General features: G+C 32.3%; 1 long non-coding RNA gene across 1 annotated transcript; it reads right to left on the bottom strand.

Moving 5' to 3' along the window:
• Positions 1–8,357: 8,357 nt before the first annotated feature.
• Positions 8,358–14,213, bottom strand: LOC134721495 (uncharacterized). Its single transcript, XR_010107869.1, has 3 exons — positions 14,082–14,213; positions 10,017–10,040; positions 8,358–8,457 (listed from the first exon to the last, which is right to left on the bottom strand). It is a non-coding gene; the product is annotated as an uncharacterized LOC134721495 (long non-coding RNA).
• Positions 14,214–14,505: the final 292 nt, after the last annotated feature.

The following is a 14,505-nucleotide window of genomic DNA, read 5'->3' as shown; positions in this document are numbered from 1 at the left end:
TTACAATATTGACAGCATGGTTAATTTTACACAAAAAAGCGTCAAAATATGATAAAACTTTTTATATTAACACCTACCTATAGTGAGTAAAATTTGTTCCGATTGGTCCACTTCATCTTTATAGAAAGTATGAAAAAAAGTTTAATTGTGGAACTTTGATTTTTTTCTCTCGATAATACCCAAAAAAAAGGTAAAAATCGATGAAAAATGGGAAAATCATCAAAATTGGGCCTTTTCAAAGGACCGTAGCAAAAAAGAACTGCACCACTATATGATTTTTTCTTCGCCAATTATTTTGTTATAGTCTTATAAACCCCAAAATCAGGTTAAGAAGAAAAGTTTAATTCTAGAAATTTTTGGCTCCTCAGTGGTGTACATCCTTAAATACATTAAACAAAATAACAACTATAATAGACTTTAATATTTTTTGATAAACAAAATTCTATTATTGACAGTTGCTTATGTGAAGAGAAACATCTAAAGGTCTGGGTAACCGTTGATAACATAAGGTAGTGGACATTCTGGTTGACTACAACATTTTCCCGCTGGTGCTGGGTTCCAGTGACAAACGTCAGGAAGATCCCATTTAGGACATCTGAAATGGAATAAAAGTTGATGAAATACTATATCTGTAAATATTTTGTGTTCTATTCATATATATGAACAGACTACATTTGTTTTAAATATCAAGTTTTCTAAGAAATATATTATCTATTCTAGTAAATTGGTTTTGCAGATTTAACGTGACATAGAAAAGCTAAGTTTCTCTCTACAATACCAAAAGGTGATTTACCCTGAAGTTTCAGCATTCCATAGGGAACATTTTTTCTCTATTTTTTCTTTTTTTATTGTTGAACACATATCTCCGAACTTGAGATCAAAGATACAACAAAGAAATTTAAGTCTGTGTCATATATTGCCATACACATGTAATTTTTTTTAATGAGGGTCAGTTCGCGAGAGAGAGAAAAATAGACGCCAAAATATTCGAGCCTAACTATTGAAAAATTTCTGTCAGCAACATTCTAGTAGTGCCTGTATATGGAGTCTATCAATCATATTGGATACGTTATTCCAGAGCTTGCATTTTCTATAATGATTTCCTAGATAGAAGATTGTTCATAATGTACAGTGAAGCTAAACTCTCAATAATTTTAATTCCAATTGATATTAGCCCTTCGCTATTTTAAACTGATGCTAATGAAAGTGCTTCAGACCAACACAACTTACAAATTACTGTCAACCCTGTTTTTCATGACCACTAACGGAAGAGCAAAAAAGTGGTCTCTAAAACAGGTGGTCTTATAATACAGCTCCAATTTATATGAAATGCAATACAGAGGGATCGAAAAAACAATGGTCTTATAAAAAAGGTTTTTGCTAAATACAGTTGGTCTCTTGAGCAGGCTTGACTGTTTCCATTTTTTGAAGCATAATGGTTGTCCCGATTTTGTTTTTTGTCCATGGATTTATGAGTTTTGAACAGCGGTATACTACTGTTGCCTTTATTTATTAACACTACTTTTCCTTAAGGTTATAATCAAGAAATTAATAAGAAACTTAAAATCTAACTAGCACAGGCTATGTTGATCTTACATTCTTGAGGGTTTTGTGTCATATAGATCTTCACTAGCTCTATATATATAGTTTAACTTTAAATACTTTGCTTAAAGCATTCCTGGTTATTAAAAATCAAGAATAGCACAGGAAAATGAAGAAAAAAAAACAAATGCTCTGGGTACTGTCTTTTGATCATAACAAGTTTCTACTCAAGTTCCCTACAATTCCTTAAGGTCCAACAAAGTTGATTAATAACTTTAGTCTGTATCGTGATGTTTACTGCTATAAAGAATAACTAAGCTGGCCCATTTACAAGTCGAAAAATTGTTGCAGCGTTGACAAAAAGTAATTCAATAAAAAGCATTATATTTACAAGTAGTACGGCGGCTTTGTGAAAAATTGTGCACATCCTGCTACAAGCATTAAATTTGGCAAACTATTATATTATTCTTTTATTTAAGATAGGGAGGCATTTAAAAAAATGTCTCACTACCGGTAAAATCCAAAATGGCGGACGGCATACTTAGATCGGCCCAATATTGAAGCCAAGTGTGTAAAAATGTGTTATTATCATTCCACTACTTTAATATTTGGTACAAACCTTTGTTTTGTTACTACTTTTGGATAATTTAAATAGATTATATGTCTTCAGAAACCCTTCTTCCGGTTAAAATCCAACATGGCGGACATTGTACTTAAATAAGCTTATTTTTTAGGGAGGGTAATTGAAATGTGTTTTAACGTATTGCTACTATCATTACAATGTTGAGGTACCTTTCTTTTGTGCTTCTGATGGACACAATGTATACGACAGATGTCTTAAAGCCCCTGATTTCCGGTAATATCCAAAATGGCGGAAATAGATATATCAATTTATTATTGAAATTTTCAATTTCTTTTAAGATGTAAAGACATTGATTTTTGTTTGTGCTGGTCATTTAACTTTAGACTTTAAGTTATCCCCAAAACCACTTATTCTATCATGTTGTAAATGTTAAATGGTAAATATAAAGTTGACACTTCCGGTAAATATATATTAGGTAAATTATAAGATGAGTCCTCAATCTATGTCTTTGATGTAGAGTTTTGGATGGATTGATTAAAACAAAATAAAATCACTATAGTACTAAAACATATTTAAAATTCCTACTATTTTGCCAAGCTTACATGTGTATTCACAGCCACCACCACATTCACTAAAGGCAGTGCATGGGATACCCGATTTTCCACATTAAAAATGACCGCGGCATCCTTTCTAACATCAACAATGTACAAGCTTCTGAAAAAAATGATGAGGCCTCAGAAAGAGATTTTTAAAAGGGACCCTCTTTGTCCCTTCGCAGTCCATTAGTGTCTGGACTAGGTAGCATTAGAGCCAATCCCAGGCTCCTCTTACTAAACACCCGCATTAGTAAGTTGCACGTTTAACATGCTGGAAAAAACTAGACCAAGTTGTTTGAATAGCCTCACTTATAATTAGCTTTTCCTTTTGTGCAAAAAAAATGATTTTCTTGCTTCATTAATCATGTTAGCTTCATCTGATAAGTGTGTGCGATCTTACAGTAAAACCCCGGTGATTTAGTCTGATCAATCATCATTATTTATGTTAAAGTCACATCTTCAAATACCACTAATGTCTCCCACGCAGTCTTTTTTCCCTTTTCAAGCAAAGAGAGAACCGTATCACAACCGGTCAATGTATGGGTCAGAAAAATGTGTGAGTGATCACTCGTTGCCTGGTGCATTTGAAATGTCATTGATAGATAATAATCCAAAGTATGTTGCCCTCCCAAAACACAATCCAGAGTTCGTCTGCCCCTATGTCACGGAATGGCGCAATAGTATTGACATCATCATCAGTGACTGTTAATCATGACTCGTTTAAGTTCGTGTTTCACTGCATCAGACACATGCACCATGATTTTAGTGTCTGTCTCTTAATGTGAACATGGTACTACACTTGAAATACATAACGTGGTGGATTAGATAGAATATCCTGAGCATGTGTTACTACTACGCATCAAAGACTCCATCCACTCTTGTTACAGTTTCAAGGTATTTTTTAAGGTAAGGACATAATACCCAATCATCATACTCGTTCGGAAACACCTTGAAACTGTAACAACAGTGGATGTAGTGTCCGATACGAACAAAGACAATACTGGTAGTTTGAAAGCTGCTAAAAGAAGCAAGAGCAACATTTAGGGGAAAGGGAATCAAAAACGAACCCAAGATAAAAAACACATCCTCCAAATTTGCAAGGTTTTCTGAAAGATGACGACAATAAGAAAGAACTTTTTTCTTTCACAGCAGCTTGCTCAATACAATTTTGAGTACAAAGTAGTTGTACGAACAAATGCTCAGGATGTTCAGAGTTATCCACCACTTGATGATGTTTCATGTTTAGCGCCATGGTTACACGAAGAGACTGACACTAGAATCAAGATCGATGTATATGATACAATGAAACACAAACTTAACTGAGTCATGACTCGAACTGTCGATACTGATGTCATTGCGGAACAATGGGGCAGACAAACTTTGGTTTGCATTTGCAAGGGGAAAAATAATAAGATGTATATCAATCCACGAACTTAAAGATGCACTAGGCATTAACAGATAACACGTCTGCTGGAAAAAGAACTGCGTTGGTGACATTAATGGAGCTTGAAGATGTGACTTTGGAATGATGTTTAACCAGCCAACATCACCATATGGATTTGATAAATTTTAGGTCATTGAAAACGATACGTGGTTTTGTTGTCAGATCGAAAAAAAAAAGAAACAGATTGGGTTAACAAGGCAAGAAAATATTTGTTTTTCGAATTTATGGATGTGAGAAAAAAATAAAATCACAAAAATACTGAACTTAGAGAAAAATCAATTCGGAAAGTCCATAATCACATTGCAAAATTAAATAACAAAACGCATCAAAGCGAATGGACAAGAACTGTTATATTCCTGATTTGGTACAAAAACAATACCAGTCTTTGTAAATGTAGGAAATCAGCTCTCCGATTGTGAATTTCGGCCTAACGAGTATGCTGATTGGGTATAATGTCCTTACCTTAAAAAAATACCTTGAAACTGTAATACTAGTGAATGAAGTCTTGGATGCGTATGGTAGTAATAGCAACAAATGGTCAGGATATTCTATCTTGTCAACCACGTAATGTGCAGCACCAAGTTCACATGTAGAGGCAGACACTAGAATCATGGTGCATGTGTCTGATGTAGTGAAACACGAACTTAAACGAGTCATGATTCGAACAGTCGTTAATGACGATGATGTCACTGCGTGTCGCTACTGTTTCGCTATTCTGTGACATATGGGGTAGACACACTATGGATTGTGTTTGGGAGAGAAAAATACTTTGGATTAATATCTATCAATGGCCTTTCAACTGCACTAAGTTCACATTTAGAGGCAGACACTATAATCATGGTGCCTGTGTCTGATGCAGTAATACACGAGCTTAAACGAGTCATGATTCAAACAGTCGTTAATGACGATGATGTCACTGAGTGTCACTACTGATTCACTATTCCGTGACGTATGGGATAGACACACAATGGATTGTGTTTGGGAGGGCAAAATACTTTGGATTAATATCTATCAATGGCCTTTCAAAAGCACTCTGTCCAATGAGTGATCTGACACACTTATTGTTATCCATGCCTTTACCTGTTGTGTTATGGTTCTCTCTTTGCTTGCAAAAAGTGGGGAGACTATGTTGGAGACAATGATTGCATTTGAAGATGTGACTTTAACATACAGAATGATGATTGATCAGACTAAATCACCGGGGTTTTACTGTAAGATCGCACAAACTTAACAGATGGATATAACATGGTTAACGAAACAAGAAAATAACTATTTGCGCAAAAGGGAAGGCTTTTTGAGGCTATTCATACAACTTGGTCTAGTTTTTTCCCAGCATGTCAATCATGCAATATACTTAGGTAAGTGTTTAGGGAGACGAGCTTGAGATTGGCTCTTATGATACCCACTCCAGGCGGTGACAAAGAGGATAACTTTTAAAAAACTCTTTTTGAGGCCTCATCATTTAGTCAAAAGCTTGTTCATTGTTGATGTAAGAAAGGATGCCGCGGTCATTTTTAATGTGAAAAATCGGGTATACCGTGCACTGCCTTGTGTGCATGTGGTGGTGGCTGTGAATACACATGTATTCTTGGCCAAATAGTAGTAATTTTAAATATGTTTTAGTACTAAATTGATTTTATTTTGTTTTAATCAATCCATCCAAAACTCTACATCGAAGAAATGGATTGAGGACTCAGCTTTGAAATTTACGTCATATTCTTATTGGAAGTGTCAATTTTATATTTAAACATTTACAACATGATAGAATAAGTGGTTTTGGGGAAGGATAACTTAAAGCCATAAGTTTAAATGACCAGCACAAACAAAAATCATTTTCTTCACATTTAAAAAAAAGTTGAATATTTGAATAATAAATTTATATATCTATGTCCGCCATTTTGAAAATAACTAGAAGTAAGGGTTTTTAAGACATATATCGTATACATTGTATTCATCAGAAGCACTAAAGAAAGGTTCCTGCACAATGTAATGATAGGAGCTATACGTGAAAACACATTTCAATTACCCTCCCAAAAATATAAGCTTATTTAAGTACAATGTCCGCCATGTTGGATTTTAACCGAAAGTAGGGTTTTTGAAGAAAACTTATCTGTAAAATATATCCAATAGTAGCACATAACAAATGTGTGTACCAAATATTATGCTAGTAGCATGATAATAACACCTTTTCAAATACTAGCCTTCGATATAAGGCTGATTCAAGTATGACGTCCGCCATTTTTTTTGAATGCCTCCCTATCTGAAATAAAAGAGTAATAGTTGAGGAAGGTATGTGAAAAATTTCATGCTTGTAGCAGGATGTGCACAATTCGTCTGAAATATGATTGTAGCCGCCGGACTAAAGGTACATTCAAGGCCAAAAGAATTTAGAAAGGACAATGTCTGCTAATATACATAAGCTATCCTTTCTTCAAGAGATAGAAAGACAAAATATCAAGCAATGTATAAATTACAGGGAACGAAGGCCAGGACAGCAATAGTTTATAAATATGAGCTTAACGATAAATGCCAAAACATAGAAAAATAATCTTTTATTTAAGCAAGGATCGATTTAACTACTGCTGTGTGTTATAGAACTTATTTGCTTTTAAAATAAGTGATATTTCTATTTCTTGGCAAATACTACTTACTTTTCTTTACATTGGTATAGACCATTCGTGGCATCAGTACAGACACAGATAAACTGACAACCATCAGACCAGGTTTCATCCTGCTTATATTTCTTTCCACCATAATTACATGCCGCTGAAAATAAGAATGTTTAAACTGCAATTAAGAATTGAATGCTTCATTTTGTAAATTTATTGGGGTGTAAAAGCGTTGACCGAAGTACATTTTGTATGAAGCGCGGTCAACGCTTTTCACCCCTATAAAGTTACAAAAAGAAGCATTCAATACTTATAATTACATTTTTTAGCTAGGATCATGAAAGCACGATTTTTATCAAGTTTTATTTAATTCACCTGTGCACTTTATTGCGGGACCTCGTGTCATCATGAATGATAAATTTTATTGTCTGATGCAATTGCTTACGGAATAACATGTGATAAGCAGTTAGCCAATCAGAATAACGTATTATAATGTAACATACATCTAATGTAATTATTGTAATATGTTATTTTTACCAATATCATATTGAACCAGTACAATATATCCCTTATGCTTATATACCTTTGAAATCCAAAGCTTATATAAAGGTGAAGAGCTATAATCCAAAAGGTCCAAAAAGTATAGCAAAATCCGTGAAAGGAATAAGAGCATGAATATATGAACAAAAAATATGAATCAGCCAGCAAATATTCTGAAATTTAATTTATCAAATTGATATTTAGCTGCTACAATTATTTGGCATATATAGTTATATCTAACTTCTCAAATTCTTCCTAGCGTGTTGCTTGGGACTTATAATCTGAAAAGTTTCAAGGTTAGAAGTTCTCTTCATGCACGCCAGGTTTCTCTACTGGTTAAAACTAGTCACCACGATTTAGCAAAGAGCGTGGAAAAGTTGGGTTAAACACTTACAATCAATCAATTGACACATCGATAATTGAAAACTCACGTTCACCAAGTCCCACCCAATGAATGGGACAACATCCTCCAGGATATTTCCCTAGTTGCAAGGTTGGTTGCCAGGTTGGTGAAAGACTTGGCCATGTATATAGTGGACATCTTGAATCAAAATTTAATTTTATAATTTCATATTTAAAATTTATTCTTATTTCAATTCTTATTTTGTAAGTGGTTTCAAAATATCAAATATATATAAGACTGTTTGTTCTTATCATAAGCCACTATTTGTCAAATTAAAAATGAGTGAAAATGCAATCAACATAATAAGTGCAACTCATGTTTTGATAATCTTTAAATGTGAATGGCTGATAAATATCTTTACAAACATGAACATATGAAGATGCACGAATATCTCAAACTTGACTAACTATTTACAAGGTTCACAACAAATGTTAAAGGCAAATATTTCTTCTCAAACTTAAATGAAATAAATTGGTGAATGACTCACAAAATAAAATACATTTATGTCTTCAAATGTAAAATCTGCCTTTTGTCAAATGATTGGGAAACTGTTGTCCCTTACTTTGATGAATATGGCAGTCATACCTAAACTCTAAATAGCTAATCACATTTTCATGTAAAACATTTGACTTACAAAAGTACACAAGTGGAGATACCGTTGACACAACTACAGTTTTTACAGCCATCTCTCCACTGAGCATTATGTTGGTAATGAACTCCATTAAATGAACAACCTTTAGCTGTAACATATTCAAAAGATATAGTTGTCAAAAGTTCTTCAAACTTTCTTAATTTTCAAGAATGCCATTTTAATCAAACCATTGATTTCTCCCGAGTAATTGCCAAACAATAAAGTTCAAGTAGAAAGTACAGCATCTAGCTTTTGGTAAAGAAGTAACAGGATTCTTAAGAAATCATATAATGTTCGATACTCTTGTTTTTGACTTTTTGTCAGATATTTGGAATCTTTACTGTATACATATAGGATCAAAAGATCTTTTGCACCCTTATCCCTAATTTTGTTTCATAATTTAATTACATAATCATAGTTACAAAAATCAATTTACAAAAATTCTTCTATTTAGCTGAAAAACATCAAATCTCTAAAATCTCCATAGATCTAAAAAAAAAAAAAACTTTATATAGATAAACTCATCGTAGATACCAGGACTAAATTTAGTATATACGCCAGACGTGCGTTTCGTCTACAAAAGACTCATTAGTGACGCTCGAATCCAAAAAAGTTAAAAAGGCCAAATAAAGTACGAAGTTGACACATTCATTTCTGTTTTACTGATACAAAATAATCATATGGTCACCGACTTCATTGTTTTGTCTAACAATCATTTTGTTACCTTGTTAGTAGTGAACCCCTTCAAAATTGAACGTTTTTCGGCCTGCAACATTGACATTACGATTATTTCGACGTTTTGTAGGTTATTTTCACAAAGAACACAACTGTAAATGTTGTATATTGTAAAAACGAAGTCTGTGACCCTTTCTATATTTTGCATCATTACAACGCAAATATTTCAAATAATAAATGAAATGAATGCATTATTTTTCGATTTTCAATTGTAGTTGAACGAACCAAAGTTAAATGCAAAACTTTACTGCAATCTGTGACAAAACCCATTTATTGTAACTTGACCTTATGTAAAAATTTCATTATGTAATTGTTATCTAAAAGACACATGATTTATATGTAATTGTTATCTAAAAGACACATGTTTATATGTAATTGTTATCTAAAAGACACATGATTTATATGTAATTGTTCTCTTAAAGACACATGATTTATATGTAATTGTTATCTTAAAGACACATGATTTTTAAACGACACATGATTTATATGTTAAGTGAACGAGTCATTATGTAATTGTTATATGAAGGAGACATGATATATATGTTAAGTGAAGGATTCATAATGTGATTGTTATTTAAAAGACACATGCTTTATATGTTAAGTGAAGAAATTGTTATGTAATTGTTATATAAAAAAGACATGATATATATGTTAAGTGAAGGATTCAGTATGTAAATGTTATCTAAAAGACACATGATTTATATGTTAAGTAAATAAGTCATCATGCTATTGTTATATAATCGACAAATGATCTATATGTTAAGTAAAGGATTCATAATGTAATTGTTATACGAAAGAGACATGATTGATATGTTATGTAAAGATTCATCATTTAACTCAAAATGAAAGTGTTCATGTTTTTTTTTATCTTAATGTTAATGAAAGCTGATGACGCAAATTTGTTGTTAAAATTACTATTGAAAGTTAACTTACGTGTTGGTGTTGTTCTTATATGTCCTGCAATAATAAACACAGACAGATAATTTAATATTGTCTAAACTTTAAATTAAAGGTAAATAAATCTCTTTCATTATCAATTTATATTTTGAATACTAAAGGCATATAATTGACGATTGTTTATATAGTTTGTTATGTCTAAATGCAATTGGCATTTTTCGTAATTCACTGCTTTGTAAACGAAATGTCAACTTGAAAATATCCCAAATAAAAATAAAGAAGCTTTGACTGATAAAAGACAAATAATTATATACCTAATATGATTAAGAGAATTACCAGGTAAAAATCGGGGGGGATGGGGGGGGGGGGGGGCAATTTGTCACCATACACAATGCCTTTCCAAGATCTTGTTGTGTTTATGTTGCTCAATTTGTAGTCTCTATGAAAATGATTTTTGACTTTTTTTTGTTTTATTGTTTTTATGATTTGTCTTTACTTAATACAATTGTGATTTCAATTATTATTGTTTTTTGAAAATTGATAATTCTCAAAAATTAAAAAAAAAAAAACATCAAGCTAACTATAAAACTGTTATGTCAGCGGAGGTCCGGTTTGCACATTTTTATTTGTAGCACTTACACAAAAGTTTAAAACAGATTCACATAATGAAATAAATTTGCGTAGGATATCAACTTTCATAAATCGTAAAGCCAGAAAATAGTTGAGAATTTGTTATAAAGTTTTATTAACAAGGCACTATGCATTTACTTCCACATGGGAAACAATTTCGAAATTGTAATTCATATCTGAATAGTGATTTACATTGATATTCAAGCACAGTTCCTTCTCATATTGCGAAAAAAATAAGAATTGCATGTAACTTATACTCATTTATCAACTTTCCTATATCTTTCTTTATTAAATTTGCAACAACTGTTCAATAGTTCATATTTTACACGTATGCATGTTTAGATTGAATGTCGATGACGAGAGTTGAATTTCATAACAAAAGAGATCGTAAATGTATATTAAAACATTAGAAGAGTCGAATTTTACGATCACATATAATAATACTTCAATACCCTATTAAATCTGGTATAATGATTGAAGAAAAAGTTTACATATATATTAAACAAATGTGAGTGTATTTTTTGGAAGCCATGTTTAAAGGTTAATCGAATAAAAGTAGATCGATATATGAACTAAACATAGATATTTAGATTTAATATTGATTTTTACTATAAACAATAAACATTGCTTAACAAAGATAAATAAAAATCACTTTTGTTATACAGGTATATTGTAGTGTTTGTTATATAATGGTTTATATGGAAATGTGCCACTTACACGATATGTGAGGGCTTTCTTTACATATCCGTTATTGGACTTCGTAAGTCTGATTAAAAGTTACAGGAGCCTAGATTGAAGTTTGAGTTTTTCATTACTAAAAGCCTGAAGAAACCGGATTTTACGAAATCTTTATCAAAAGGATAAAAAAAAACATGTTTAATCTCTCCTTCTTTTTCGGCTGTCCCAAATCAGGAACCGCTAGTCTTTGTAAGCCTTTCGGAGTTAAGTGTAGCGTCTATAGACTTTTGCAAACTATTGTTCAGAGACTAGTTCAGTATGGCTTACGTGTACGGGAGTTGTTTCGCTGCGTTGAAGAAAGAGAATGTTAATTGTCTTTATCGAGTGTTCTGTTATATTTATTTATTATCCATTCTCAATTATACATGGTATTATCTTCTATATCTTCTTATATAAAAGACCCAGATCTTCGATATGTGAAACATTTTGATTCAGTTAATAACGGTTTAAATTATAAAAAAAACATTTTACAAACACAAATATGGCAGACAATTTTCTTTGAAATCCAAGCACAATAATGTGATCCTTAAATTTTGCAAGTAAAACAAACAATCGTCAGTCAATGAGCGCCCTCAGAATTTATCACAAAAATCAAATCTTGACGAAACGAATCTTTTATAGATAACATACTATAACCTAAATCAAAATTTTTGTTCGAAATTGAGAGCATTTCTTTTTGGTATGGCTATTGTGCATCAAAACTTTTGAAATCGGTTACTACAATTTTATTCTTTGATTATTCTAACAACAAGATAGCGCTGACAGAAATATAAAGGTTAAAACTAAGTCAAGTCTTTGAGGTTAAATACCATCCCTAATCTACCATAACAAGAGTGCACACGCTGAAATATCTCGCCTGCTTAACTAATCATTGATATTATGTTGATAGTCTTAAATATAAAGCTTTACTAAAACTATCATACAAAATCATCATGATTCAAGAAAATGAGGTCGTGGTCATATAAACCCGAATAAAAATACATGTACATCTTACAATCATACAAAATACTAAATACAGTTGACCTTAAATTGCTTATAGTTTCTAAGAAGCAGACTTAACAAAGAAAACAATGAACCATGGAAATCATGTCACGGTCAGATGAACCAAGCCAGACAGACATGTACAGCTTACAATCCTTCCATACAACAGATGTAGTTGACCTGTTACCTATAGTGTGAGCAAAATAAACCAAAACATAAAAACTTAACACTGAGCTATGAACCGTGAAAATGAGGTCAATGTAAAAAAAAAACTGCGAGACTGACATCTGTATCATCAAATATTTCCATTCACCAAATAGGTCACTTATTGCATTTAGTATTAGAAATAAAAGACCAAGGCTCAAAATCTTAACTTGGACTACTGACCCATGAAAATGAGGTTATGGGCAGGTGACATATGCCAGCTAGACATGTACACCTTACAATCTTTCAATACACTAAATACAGTAGACCTTACAGTATAAAAAAACCAGACCAAAGCACAAAAATTAAACTATTACCACCTAACCATGAAAATAAATTCAAGGTCAGTTGACACCTACCAGTTGGTCATATACCTTACAGTACTTCTATACAAGGAAAATACTAGACCTATTGCTTATAGTATCTGAGATATGGACTTGACCACAAAACTTAACCTTGTTCAGTGATCAATGAAATGAGGTCAAAGTCAAGTGAAAACTTTCTGACGGACATGAAGACCTTGCAAGGTACGCACATACCAAATATAGTTATCCTATTACTCATAATAAGAGAGAAACATAAACATTACAAAATATCTGAACTTTTTTTAAACTAGTCACTGAACCATGAAAATGAGGTCAAGGATAATGGACATGTGACAGATCGTAACTTGGTATCATGAGGCTTCTATATACAAAGTATAAGGCATCCAGTTCTTCCCCCTTTTCTTAAATATAAAGCTTTTAACAAGTAAGCTAACGCCGCCGCCGTCGTCGCTGAATCACTGTCCCTATGTCAAGCGTTCTGCGACAAAAGTAGCAGACTCGACAAAAATCATGACATCCAGGTTCAATTTAAAATAACAGATCATCAATAAGATATATAAAAAGTTGCCAAAATGCAAGAACAAAATTATGTTTCTAAAAGTTTCCATTGTTTTCATCAACAAAACCAAACGTTTAACAATATACAAAAACGTTACCATATTTAAAAAAAAGAAAGAAAGAAAGAAAGAAAAGAGATCTCCCTTTATAGATATCTTTAGTATATAACCGAAGCTACAATATCGTCCCATTTTCAGCAAACATAACCTCTCGAATAATATTAATTACCGGGTTTGTACTAACATTAGCAGCATGGCGGATGCCACTTACTACTTAACCTTCCGGAGTATCTAAAATCACTTCATGCTTTGATGGGGTTCGTGTTTCTCAGTTCTTGGTTTTCGTTGTTGTGTTTTGTGTATGGTAGTTATTCTTTTGTTATTTTGTTTTATCATTACGCTATCAATTTTATTTTCGACTTTAGACTTCTGAGTTTGTTTATCTTTCACCATTTTCTTTATCCTTTGCTATCGTTCTCCTCTCTTTTTTTATAAGTATTAAGACTACATGTAGTCATAACATTATTAGAAATAATTTTATACATTTTTTATCAATTGTAGGACATAAGCATGCTGACTGCCAGACACACAGGCAGATTGATTACATAACTATTCAAGGGTAAAACCGATTAGTTAGAAGGACCCTAGGTATATAAAGTGACTACCTGAACACTGGTAACATGTCTTTTGACAATTGACTTCAACATAAGCTTTGTATGCAGTATTTGTACAAATAGCATCTGCCTCGGAGCTACATATTAAAGGTTCTTTGTCATAACATCCTTTAGGAAAAGTTGTATTACCTGTTAAAAAAAAATCAAGAGTTAATTACAAACTCGTGAAAACAAATAATAATTCTTTTGACACGATATGTTTAAAATATATTAAATATATTAAGCGCCAAAATCAAGTTCAGACCGTGTTGGGCTTACTTCAAGACAATACAATAAGTTGCATATGTTATCTGCTTAGCATATCCCCTTCGAACCTTACTTCATTGTATTGGTACACAGGAAATGGGTGTCTGACAGATTTGAAAAACACAGACACAATCAATACAACTAATCATTATGTACGTGCCAATTTATT

This window comes from Mytilus trossulus, chromosome 6 (assembly GCF_036588685.1).
Source record: "Mytilus trossulus isolate FHL-02 chromosome 6, PNRI_Mtr1.1.1.hap1, whole genome shotgun sequence".
Classification (NCBI taxonomy): domain Eukaryota; kingdom Metazoa; phylum Mollusca; class Bivalvia; order Mytilida; family Mytilidae; genus Mytilus; species Mytilus trossulus.
This window is presented reverse-complemented; position numbering and strand designations above follow the sequence as displayed.